The sequence below is a fragment of the Cynocephalus volans genome, chromosome 10, assembly GCF_027409185.1.
Source record: "Cynocephalus volans isolate mCynVol1 chromosome 10, mCynVol1.pri, whole genome shotgun sequence".
Lineage (NCBI taxonomy): Eukaryota > Metazoa > Chordata > Mammalia > Dermoptera > Cynocephalidae > Cynocephalus > Cynocephalus volans.
In genome coordinates, this window is record NC_084469.1 from 27,332,784 (window position 1) to 27,343,452 (window position 10,669).

Below are 10,669 nucleotides of genomic sequence, written 5' to 3' on the forward strand. Positions count from 1 at the left end.
CCATGGCAGGGAACCCTGAACCTTCAGGCATCAGCAGCTCCACACAAGAGCAAGTCATGGGCAAAGTCAAAGCTGTTCCCCGACACTCCTAAAAACCCACACTCGAATGTTACCCACAGCTGTCCTGTTTCACTAAACACACATCCCAATATTGCCTTCTTAAACATTTTTTCCTGAAGGAAAAACACATTAAATATTTGATCTCGTGTTACTATGATGCGAGCTAGCATACTCATAAATAATAAAATGACCTGGTTCATTTTTCTGGACAAAATTGATCATAAAAATGCATACACACAAGGCTTTGTAACGTCTGACTCCTAGAAATTCTACCCCCCTCAAATTCTTTAGAACCCCAACTGGAAAAGGAACAATTCAATATTCAAAAGACCTAGTGCAAAAGGAAATACGCTCCTCTGGTTCTTTCACTCCAGAGAGCTTTTCCAAAAACTAATTTAAAAGTACACATTTTCAAGCCACTGATGGCTATACACTTGGGCCATGCAGAGCAGCCCGCTGGAGTTGGAGTTTCACGTACGTTCTGAACGGCCGTGAGGTGTCTGAGCGGGCATCAGCGCTGCCAGTCGGACAGCCCAAGCGCACGGACACTCGGCCCACTTAAGTGTCCCTCGGAGATTTCTCTAGGTATTTGGGCATTTTGTCAACCAGAACTCTCCCTGCACCGTGCCTTTGCATAAAGCCACCTGCACGCGATGGCAGCAAAGTAAAGACCAAACATAAACCGCGGGTCGACACTAAAGCAACTTTTCCCGAAGCGCAGGACAGCACTTTGCTTAAGACCATCCTCACAGGGTCTCCCCGCGGTGCTCAACACATCGCACAGGCCCTGCGCGGAACCAAGGGGCTCCCCGAAGCCCCCACCCCCCGCAGCCTTCCACGTCCTCGCACCCGGCCACGCGCCTTTACGGAGAGCCGAGGGCGCAGGGGGCCGAGCAGGAGCCCACGCCCTCCCCGGCGGCGGCCGCAGCTCCCCGCCGCCCCTCCGACAGGGGGAGCAAGTTCTGGAAAGAAGTGCGGGTTAGAGGCAGAAAGGAAAGCGGACCCACCTGCCGGAGTGCGCGGGCGGCGCTGGCTGTGTGGCGCCGGGGCGCGCGGCCGTATTTGTACTCGCGGCCCCTCACATGGTCTGATCTGCAGATACCGCCGCCGCGCGGCTCTCCCAGGACCTCTGCGTCACGTTCGGGAGCGCGAACTTTATGCTTCCCCGCGCCTCGGCTCGGCGCAACTCCCGGGCTGGGGGCCGGGGGCGCCCCCGCCGCCTGCACGTCCCTACTGTTGAGAGGGGAGGGACCCCCTCGGTGACCCCGACGCGCTCACTAGGAGGAGCAGCGCCCTAAGCAGCAAGGGAGCCTTAGCGGTGGAGGCGGCGCGGGCAGGGCAGGGCAGTGCAGGGCAGGGCAGGGCAGGGCAGGGCGAAGACTCCCGACCTTCCTGCTCTTTAACCTTGCAGGGGGCCTGGGGTGGGGCTGCTCCACAACCGAGGGGCATATTTCCTCCCCTACCAGTGGCTCCCCAAACGGTAGTTAGGGCTCTGTTCGATGTCACTTCTCAGAGCCACGTTTCTTGACCACCGACACCTCCCCATCACCAATCCTGCTTTCTTTTTCTTCTTAGGATTTAAGGGCACTTGGCATCCCTTGAGTTTATCTGGCTCCACTGCGAGGATGTGAGCTCAGTCATAGGGATCTGGTCTGATTCCTCTCCATCCCCAGACTCTCCAGCAGTGGCACACAATAAATACTCGCAGAGTGAATGAATGAAGAATTCTTTCTCATTTAAACCAGACACAGTTCAAAGCAGTATCAAAACAGGGGGCGTGGGTGGTGATCTGCAAAAAGGTGTATGCCTGTCCCGATGGTCGAGGGGAGAACTCACTGCAATATTTGAGTGATCCGAAGGGGTTCAACAGGAGCCCATTGTTTGAAACCATGTGCATATGTTGTTTTTCATAATTTTTTTTAAGATTTAAGTTTAAAATTGAATTTAATGTTATTATATTATATTTTCACTAAGATTATTTAAAAATTTTTAAAAGAACGGATGCTTTGGGCTGAACCTAAGGCAGAAATGAGACGTCTTGGACTACCACACGGAGGCCAGGGACGGCAGCAAAATTGAAGACAGAAGGAAGTAGCGACTATAAGTCTGCAGCTCCAGAAAAGCTGCAGCCCCTTCGTACTTGAAAGAACTGAATCCAGAAAGCTGAGCGGCTGCCCAGTGTGAGCGGCTCCCCAAGGGGAGGGCTCAGTGTGAGCTTTTGGTGCCACCTAGAGGTCAGCGGGGAGACTGCAAGGACAGCGGGAGTGCTTCCCAGGGCACTCCACGCTAGGCCCTACCTGCCTGGCTGTGAGGAGTCATCTTCCACGGTGCCCTTTCCTCCCTGGGGAGACTTCCAACACCTCCTCTCTCTTCAGCAAGGACCACCCCAGACTGGTGTCCTCCCCTCCTGCTCCCTGGCTGACGGGCACCATCAGAAAAAGACATTACAATTACACAGACTGGACCTTTCCCTTATTTTCACCTCCTCCCTGGCAGAGTTCGCACTACATTGATCCAGACAGTGCATCCTCTCTCTAAACAAGAGTTTTCCCTTCCTCCTGCCCTGTGGGCACCATCCCACTGAGACGACTTAGCACCAGCTGCCCCATCCTCACCTCTGCAGATCCAGCCCCTCTCTCCACCCGAAAGCTAACCCTTCTCTGTCTTGCATCCGATTCTCAGTGCCACAGCTGCCCAGTCTTTCTCCAGCATCCTGACTCCCTCCCTCGGGAAGATCCTGGCACCTTGTTCCCACTGCCTGTGAAGCTTCACTTGACTGCTCCTCCTCGCCTCCAAACCAGGGAGGACTGACTGCAGCATTTGCTACCCAGGAGGTGGCAGCCCACCTCTGTTACTGCTGCTCCATGCTAGGCCTTGTGGAAGACACAACCTCTCCCTGAGGAGACCAGGGGAGTCCAGGAGAGGGGCCCTACTGAGCATGGAAGGCGGTAGGGAGCCCTGAGTGGGAGAAGCATGAGGAAAGCAGTGTTTCAGGGAAAGGATGTAATAGCTGTGACCAGCATGGCTGCAGGTACGGCTGAGGGCAGGTGGGAGGACGGGTGGCGCCGGTGCATGCAGGGAAAAGATGCGCTGGAAACCCAAAGGCGATCTTGCAAAGCTTGGTGCTAGCTTGGTATGTGGGAAAGTGATGGAGATGTCAAAGGTGGCAGGACCCTGGGTGGCTGGGAGGAGGCGTGCGGGACGATCACGGTGCAGTGATACTTTCTCTTTGCTCCACTAGCTCTAGCCCAGAAATACTGGGGCTTAGAGCCTGCTGTGAGGCTGCAGAATAAAGTCTTTTGCTTTGAGAGGTAAGGAGCACAGTTAAATGTTTACACCCCCTCATCCCCCTCACACACACCACCAAGAAGACCCACTTCCTGAAAGTCTCAAAGCCCAGAAATGATTCATTCCACTGTAGAGCCAGGCCAGGGCAAAGCCCTACGAATCTTAGCCTCTCCCTCCGGAAGCCCTCGACGCTGACGCCTCTGTCTGTCCTGCCTCTGTGTGTCCTGCCTCTGCTCTGTTTATACAATGGAAGATGAAGGCCCACCCCTTCTTGTGGGCTTTTCCTCAGGCCCAGGAAAAGGCAGACAGTATTCCCCGTCCTCAGAGTGTCTTCTTTCTCCATCCCTTCCAGTCCCCCCTCCCACCCTGTTTTTCCTGGGACCAGCATGGTTGGCGTGACTCTGTATTCATGTTCAGCCACGTGCCGAGCATAGCACCTCCATGGCAGGATTTGCTGCCACTGTGAACCCTGGGCTCGTCCCTACAGAGGTCTCCATAGGAGCCACCTGTGCAGGCCCACCCTGATCCAGATGAAGGAAATTCAAAGAAGGCCCCCTTTAGGAGCACCAGGAGGGTGAAAGTGTGGGGGTGTGGGAGAGGAATGGGAGGTCGGGTCAGGTTCAGTCCTAAGGAAGGCAGGAAACATTTTGAAGTAGATGGATTTTGTCTTTGGTCACCTTTTCCTGACCCTTTCTCCCCGATTCCTTACGAGCCTACTGCCTTTGCTAATCAAACCCTCCTCCTAGCACCACATCACCCCCGTCTCCCACCTCCTCCCTATGCCCCCACCCCACCATCCTCTTCATTTGAACTCCTATTATTTCAATTTCTCTTAGTCAGTATTATGTTATCACACCAACCTACTCTAGGATAGCACCCAAACACTCCCAGGAGCATTTGTTGGGCAAACGCTAATGCTGCTAATAATAGCTGAGACATGTAGCGCTTTCCATGTGCCAGGCACTCTTATCTAAGTGCTTCACATAATTAACTCACTAAATCCTCCCAACAGCCCCGTCTTCTTCCACTATCCTGTCTATATGCACAATAATAATTGTTTAAAATCATGAAATATGTGTCAGATCAATGTTGTAAGTTTCGGTTGCTGCCCACACTTAACTCAGTGTATATGCAGACTTCGAGGATAATTTTTTTCTAAAAGAGGGAAACAGGTGGGTGTAGCTGATGAGGATAAGGAGAAATCGGGGTGTACATGGCTTACCCTAGACTTCACAGGTATTGTGACTACCTCATGCTCTATCTGTAATATCTTTGAACCAGGGTTTTTGATTTTTTCCTTTCTTTTTATAGGATTCCTTCTCCTGACTGTAAACACCCATAGCTAGTGCCCCGTTCTGGAGGGCAGCTGTTTTTACCTTCCACCTTGGCAGAGAAGTTGAGGCTAGGAGAAACACTGAGTACCAGGAAGGGTCCCAAGAGCCCTGTGTACCCCCAGATCTGTTATAGCACTTTGATCTCTCTCTGAGTGCCAAGGTCATCACTAGGCTCTGAGCTCCCAAGAGATGGGGCTCTGCCTCTCTCCATGACTCAACACCGACCACTGTGTCTGCACACAGCAGGCTCCATACATACATGTATAGGCAATGAATGACGAGGAAAATGCCTATTACTCTTAGCAGGCTAATGCCGTAAGTACTAGGGCCCAACAGACAGGTAAGTAAATCGTGGCATCTCCAACAACAGAGTAGCACACAGTGGTTAAAAAGAGTAAGGCAGTTTTATATGGGCTGATTTGGGGAGATTCTCAAGATTTACTATTAATTGGAGAAAAATGTCAAAGCACAGAACAGGTGTTACTCCGGTGTGTTGACAGCAAGAGAGGAGGGGGTGCTGGCGTGTCTGTAAGTATTCGGAAGGAACTGGGAGCCGTAGGTGCCCTGGTGGAAAAGGATGTGAGGGGTGGAAGGAAACCCACTTTTTCACTGTATACCTTGAAATATACCCTCTGTGCTACTTGAATATTTGCCATGTGCAGGTAATACTTTTATAAAACTTTTTCAGAAAAGCATTTTTTAAATTATAAAAGTAAAAAAAAGAAAGAAAAAAAGAAAGGAAAGCAGGAGGAAAAAAAGAGGGTAAAGAGAAAAAGCTGAGAAGGGACTCTGAGCTTCTCACAAAGCGGGGAAGAACCCTGGAGAGCGCTACTTCATGCCGTACAGACATGTTTTCTTCCCAAATGGAGCCCAATTACTCAGCACCATCGTCATTTTTTTTAGTTCACTTAAGAAGGAGCCAAGAAGTGAAGTCCAGTGCTTTGCTCGGGATCAGATCGAGACAGAATGACGTTTAGGACTCAAGCCCTCTGCGTCTAGCTCCTGAAGCCATTCCTCTCTCCTGTATCCCGCTTCCATTTTTCTTCCTCCTGCTCAAGATTATAAAACACTCACCCTCTCTCTGATTCTTCTTCCCCTCTGTGAACTTTGAGATAACTCATGCTTCTGCATCGAGAGAGGTTTTCCCTTAGTTTCTTCCTGGTAAACTGATCACCCTCGTCTTGGACGTCGCAGTCACTGTGGTGAGAAGTTAGTTTTAAAACAGTCAGCATTTCTTTTCCTTCTCCAATGTCAAGCCCTTTCACAACTATTCTGGCACTTACTGGAAAACCTCTCTCATATAAAGTCATCTTCTTTTTCAACTAGTTCACATACACACTTCTTATTTGCCCAACTCAAAGACACACTTAGAGAGCAGGGCGCTGTTTTAACCCCCAGAGGCCTAGCACAATACTGGACAGGTTGGAGAAAGTCTGTGAGAACTGGTTTTTAATAAAAGCTGCCATCTATTGAGCATCTACTAGGTACGTTAAATGCATTCTTTTGTTCTTTTTCTCTACAGTATGGGTAACAGGCAATATAAACCCTTTGGCTGTATTTTGCTATGTGTGTTATTAAAAATAAATTACAGTTTTCTTCCTCAAGCTGTGAATTTCCATATTTAATACATTTAAAAATAGTTTTTCAATAAAGGTAGCATGAAAACTGAGGCTCAGAGAGATTGAATACTTCTTCGCACTTACACAGACTTGCTAGGGGCAAGGCCAGCGTGTCTGAGTCCGAAGGCCCTGCTCTCGCCACTGTGCTGGGCTGATTCGAAACAAGAAAGGTTCAAGCAGTGAGAAAAGTGAAGTAAACTTTTGTGGTTTTCTCCCCACCTCTTCGACTCCCCCTATGCCAGCCACCTTCGTGAAATCTAGACCTTTTCGTTGGGCATTGAAATATGAAGATCCGAAGTGGCTTAGTTCTCGTTCTACTTGTCCCTACCAGGCGAGTAATAGGACAGCTGACTTCAAGTCTGTGTATAAACTTACTTGATTGTGGCTGTCAGAATGCAGGGCACATGCCATCAGCCAGCCTACCAATATTTACTATGAGCCGGGCATTGAGAATACAGTGGGGAGGCCAAGTTTCAGTCCCTGGGGAGTGGACAGGGAGTACTGACTTCGGGGAAAACAACAGCAAACATATACATAAATAAATAATTTCAGAAAGTGGTAAGTGCTGTGAGGAAAACAGACCCCAGTAACAGTAGAGAGAGTGACGGGTGTGGAGGTGGTAGAGGCAGTGGGGACGGTGAAGTTGGCCTTGACAATGGAGCCGTGACCTGCATAATGAGAAGTCAGCCCTGCACAGACCTGAGGGAAGAGTTTTAGGTGGAAGAAACAGCAAGGAGGCAGAAATGAGTTTGGTGTGCTTGAGGCACAAAGTCGGGGGCGGGGGTGGTGTTCGGCCGGAGCAGAGTAAACAAGAAGAAAGTGAGCAGAGTCTGGAGAAGCGGGCAGGGGCCACGGGAGGAGGAATGTGTCCAAGAAGAACTTACAGGACTTGTCCATTTTGGAGAAGTTTGGGTTAGCTAACCTCTAAGGTGCCTGCCAGGTGAGATGCAGGGATGCTACAGTCCCCAGTCAAGCGTACTCCGACACTTTCCACCATGTGTCCACCCTGCCTCAGCTGCCCTATCCTTCTGCACAGCAGCTGATTAAAAAAAAAACAAACAACAACAAAAACCACCCAAATAACTATCAAGGGGTGGCCTGAGAGACGGCTGCAGAGCCCACTTCAAGATGTGCTACTGAGCTAGAGTTAGTACCAAAAAGTACAATGACAGAAGAGTGCGGGACTTCCCATCTTCACACGATCCTGTCACCAAAGAACTGCAGCTGGTACGAACTCAACGTCCCCACCTTCCCTCTCTCCCTTTCCCTCTGCAGCAATGTGTAGAGGACTTGGAGTTTGAAAAGAACCACAGAAAAACTGGCCCGTTTACTCCTGGTTTTCCATCCTTTTGTATCAGAGACCCCAAACAGGAAAAGTCAGCTTCACGAGAAGCAACGAAGGTTCTGAACAACTTGTCCTAAATCGGAGAATGCTCATCTGGAATTACTTTTAAAAACTCCAACTTAACAGATGACTAACTTCAGCCATAGTTGGCAATGACACTCCCACACCACGCAACAGGAGGGACGGAAGTTAAAATGCAAGTGCCCTGGTGCTGCCAACAGCAATTTAGAGTGAAGCTATTTTCTGAGGACAAGCCAAAGCAAGCAGATGGGGCCACCCATGTCCTGAAGAAAAAGTTGAAAAAGTTGTAGGGTCAGCATGTAGGGTCATGTAGGGTCAGCAAGAGGAGGCCCGGGGCTGGCCAGGACCTACCTTCCCGAGGTCAGAGTCATCCAACCTTGCCTTCTGGTGACACTATTATTCAAAGAGTTCCATGTCTTCCCATTTCCTAGCTCATCAGTCACCCAGATATTAGCAAGTTCCTCCAACTCAGATTTCTGGCTAAAACTTTGGCCTGTCTCCCTTTATCCTCAGCAGAAAAGACATGCCCACCATTTTTTGTTTCTCCCCACTGGATCCTAATTTATCTGAAAACTGGCTTCAATAAAGTATTTAGTTATGAAGACTATCTTTTTTATATATTGCTGGATTTGGTTTAGAACTTTTGCATCTATGTTTATGGGTGAGATTTGCATGTATTTTTTTTTTTAAATTATCCTTATCAGGGTTATGACAGCCTCATAAAATAATTCTTTAGGCCACAATATGATTCTTTATGTCTTTCCTTGTGGGCTAATCAACATTCGCCAGAGAAGACTGCCAATACCTTGGGTTCTGAGAGCCTGGGATGGCTGAGGACATTCCAATGTAAATGCTCACTTAATCCCCTCACGGTACTTTCACCCTCACCTTTGTTTCTGACCTCTAGACCGTAAGTTGTTTTTCCCTCTCCAGAGAAGAAATTTCTAATCAGCTGATGAATGAAGCAGTCAACCAGCTGCCCGGAGTAGGGAGGGGATCTAGCAGACACTCAACCCTCTAGTAACCCTCCTTTTACTCTCAATTCCAGAGGTCATGCTCTCTGCTGCTACCATGTCTGAGTTTTTGGGGGGATTATGCAATGTAAATTGGTTTGCTTATCACTGGCTTTCTCCACCACTGGCTCAGGATTCAACTTTTTCAAGCTCCGCTAAATCTTCCAATGCCCGCATCTGCTTCCCATCTTCAAATATTGTGTTGTTTCCTCTCCTATTTTTCCCAAGTTGTGGACTTATATTTCCTAAACAAATCCCTTTATGGTTGGTTTTGACAAGGTTAAAAGCGTCTTTGATTTTTCTAATATCTGAAGCATCTATAATAATATCCTCCTTTTAATTTCTTGTGTGTGCTTTTTTTTCCTCGATCAGTCTTGACAAAGATTTGTTAATTTCCTTTTTTTAAAAAACAAAACAAAACAACTTCTGGCTTTGTTGATCCTATGTTTAATTTCTGCACATATCTTTATTTTGTCCTACTTTCTTTAGGTTTATTTTGCTGTACTAATTTCTTGAAATAGATACTTAGCTCAATTTTCAGTCTTTCTTACATTCTAGTAAACATTATCTTAATATTTTAATGCTATAAAATTTCTAAGTACTGTTTTGGTTGCATCCTTTGTTTTGATATGTATTATTTTTATTATAGTTCTGGTTAAATTTCCTTTATGAATTCTTCTTGGACTCATGAGTTAATTTCTAAACATATAGGGGTCTTCTAGTTAATCTTTCAATTTGGGTTTCTAATGTAACTACAGTGGGGTGAGTGTGATCTGCATAATAGGCCTTTGAAATTTGTTGAGATTTGCTCTGTCAGGTAGTTTACAAAGCTCCATGTGTGCTCAAAAAGAATGTGCAGTTGTTAGATGCAGTGTTCTATATATGTCCATTGTATTAAACTTATTAAATGCTTAAATCTTTTATATACTCACCTATTCACCTGACTTTTTGGTTGCTTGATCTATCAATAACTATGAAGTATGTTAAAATCTCCCATTATGATGTTGGATTACTTATTTTTCCATATATGGTAGTCATCAGTTTTTGTTTTATATATATTGAGGCTATATTATTAGGTATATACTAATTTAGAATCTTTAAATTTTTCTAGAAAATTGAGTAAACATTTCATTTTGTAGTGATTCTACTTCTAGAAATGTTTTTTGTCTTAAAGCCTATTTCTAGAGCCACTGTGTTACACCACTCTAGGGAGGCCATTCACATTACAGTTCATGTGAATAACATACCCTCGAATTAGACAGTCTGTTTCATTATTCAGAGCGGCCCAAATTTTGTGGGTTATTAGTACAGCTTCATCAGATTTATTTTGGTTAGAATCTGCCTGAAACATGTTATGCAGTTAGTTAGTCATGAGCACGTGGGGGGATGGAAAACTGACTTCACCCATAACTCTGCCCAGACCCACCCCTTTGCGGACAACATAACAAAAAAAAGAACCCACAATCGAATCACAGGGGTTCATCAGGGACTTTCCAGATGGAGACATGCACAGAAGGAATGACTTGAGACCTTAAGTAACTTTGGGACACATTAACGCTTATTATCTTTAAATACATATACAATCCATAAATACATATCATTATAAAACATGCTCATTAGATAAAAGATTATATAAACCCCAATGTCGATCAAAAGCGTCAATCAAGCTGACAAATCCATATGCAAAATTAGTGAAATAAAACAGATAATGAAGCTGCATGTAAGGGCCATTCACTGCTCGAGAGAATGGCCCACTTCTCTCTTGAAGCGTTTCTTCCTTCCTATATTTCCAATACTGATTAAAGCTTTCCTATGCTGTTAATTTGCGTTTCTAAATCTTCAGACCCCGAAAAAGAACCGAGCCAAAACGGGACCTTCGTCCCCCCGTTAAATTTGGGTGCCATGACTCAGATTCTAATTATTCACATTTAAGGTTGTTTGCTTCCTATCAGCTCCAAAATCTATTTACTTTTCTTTTGGCTCCCGGCA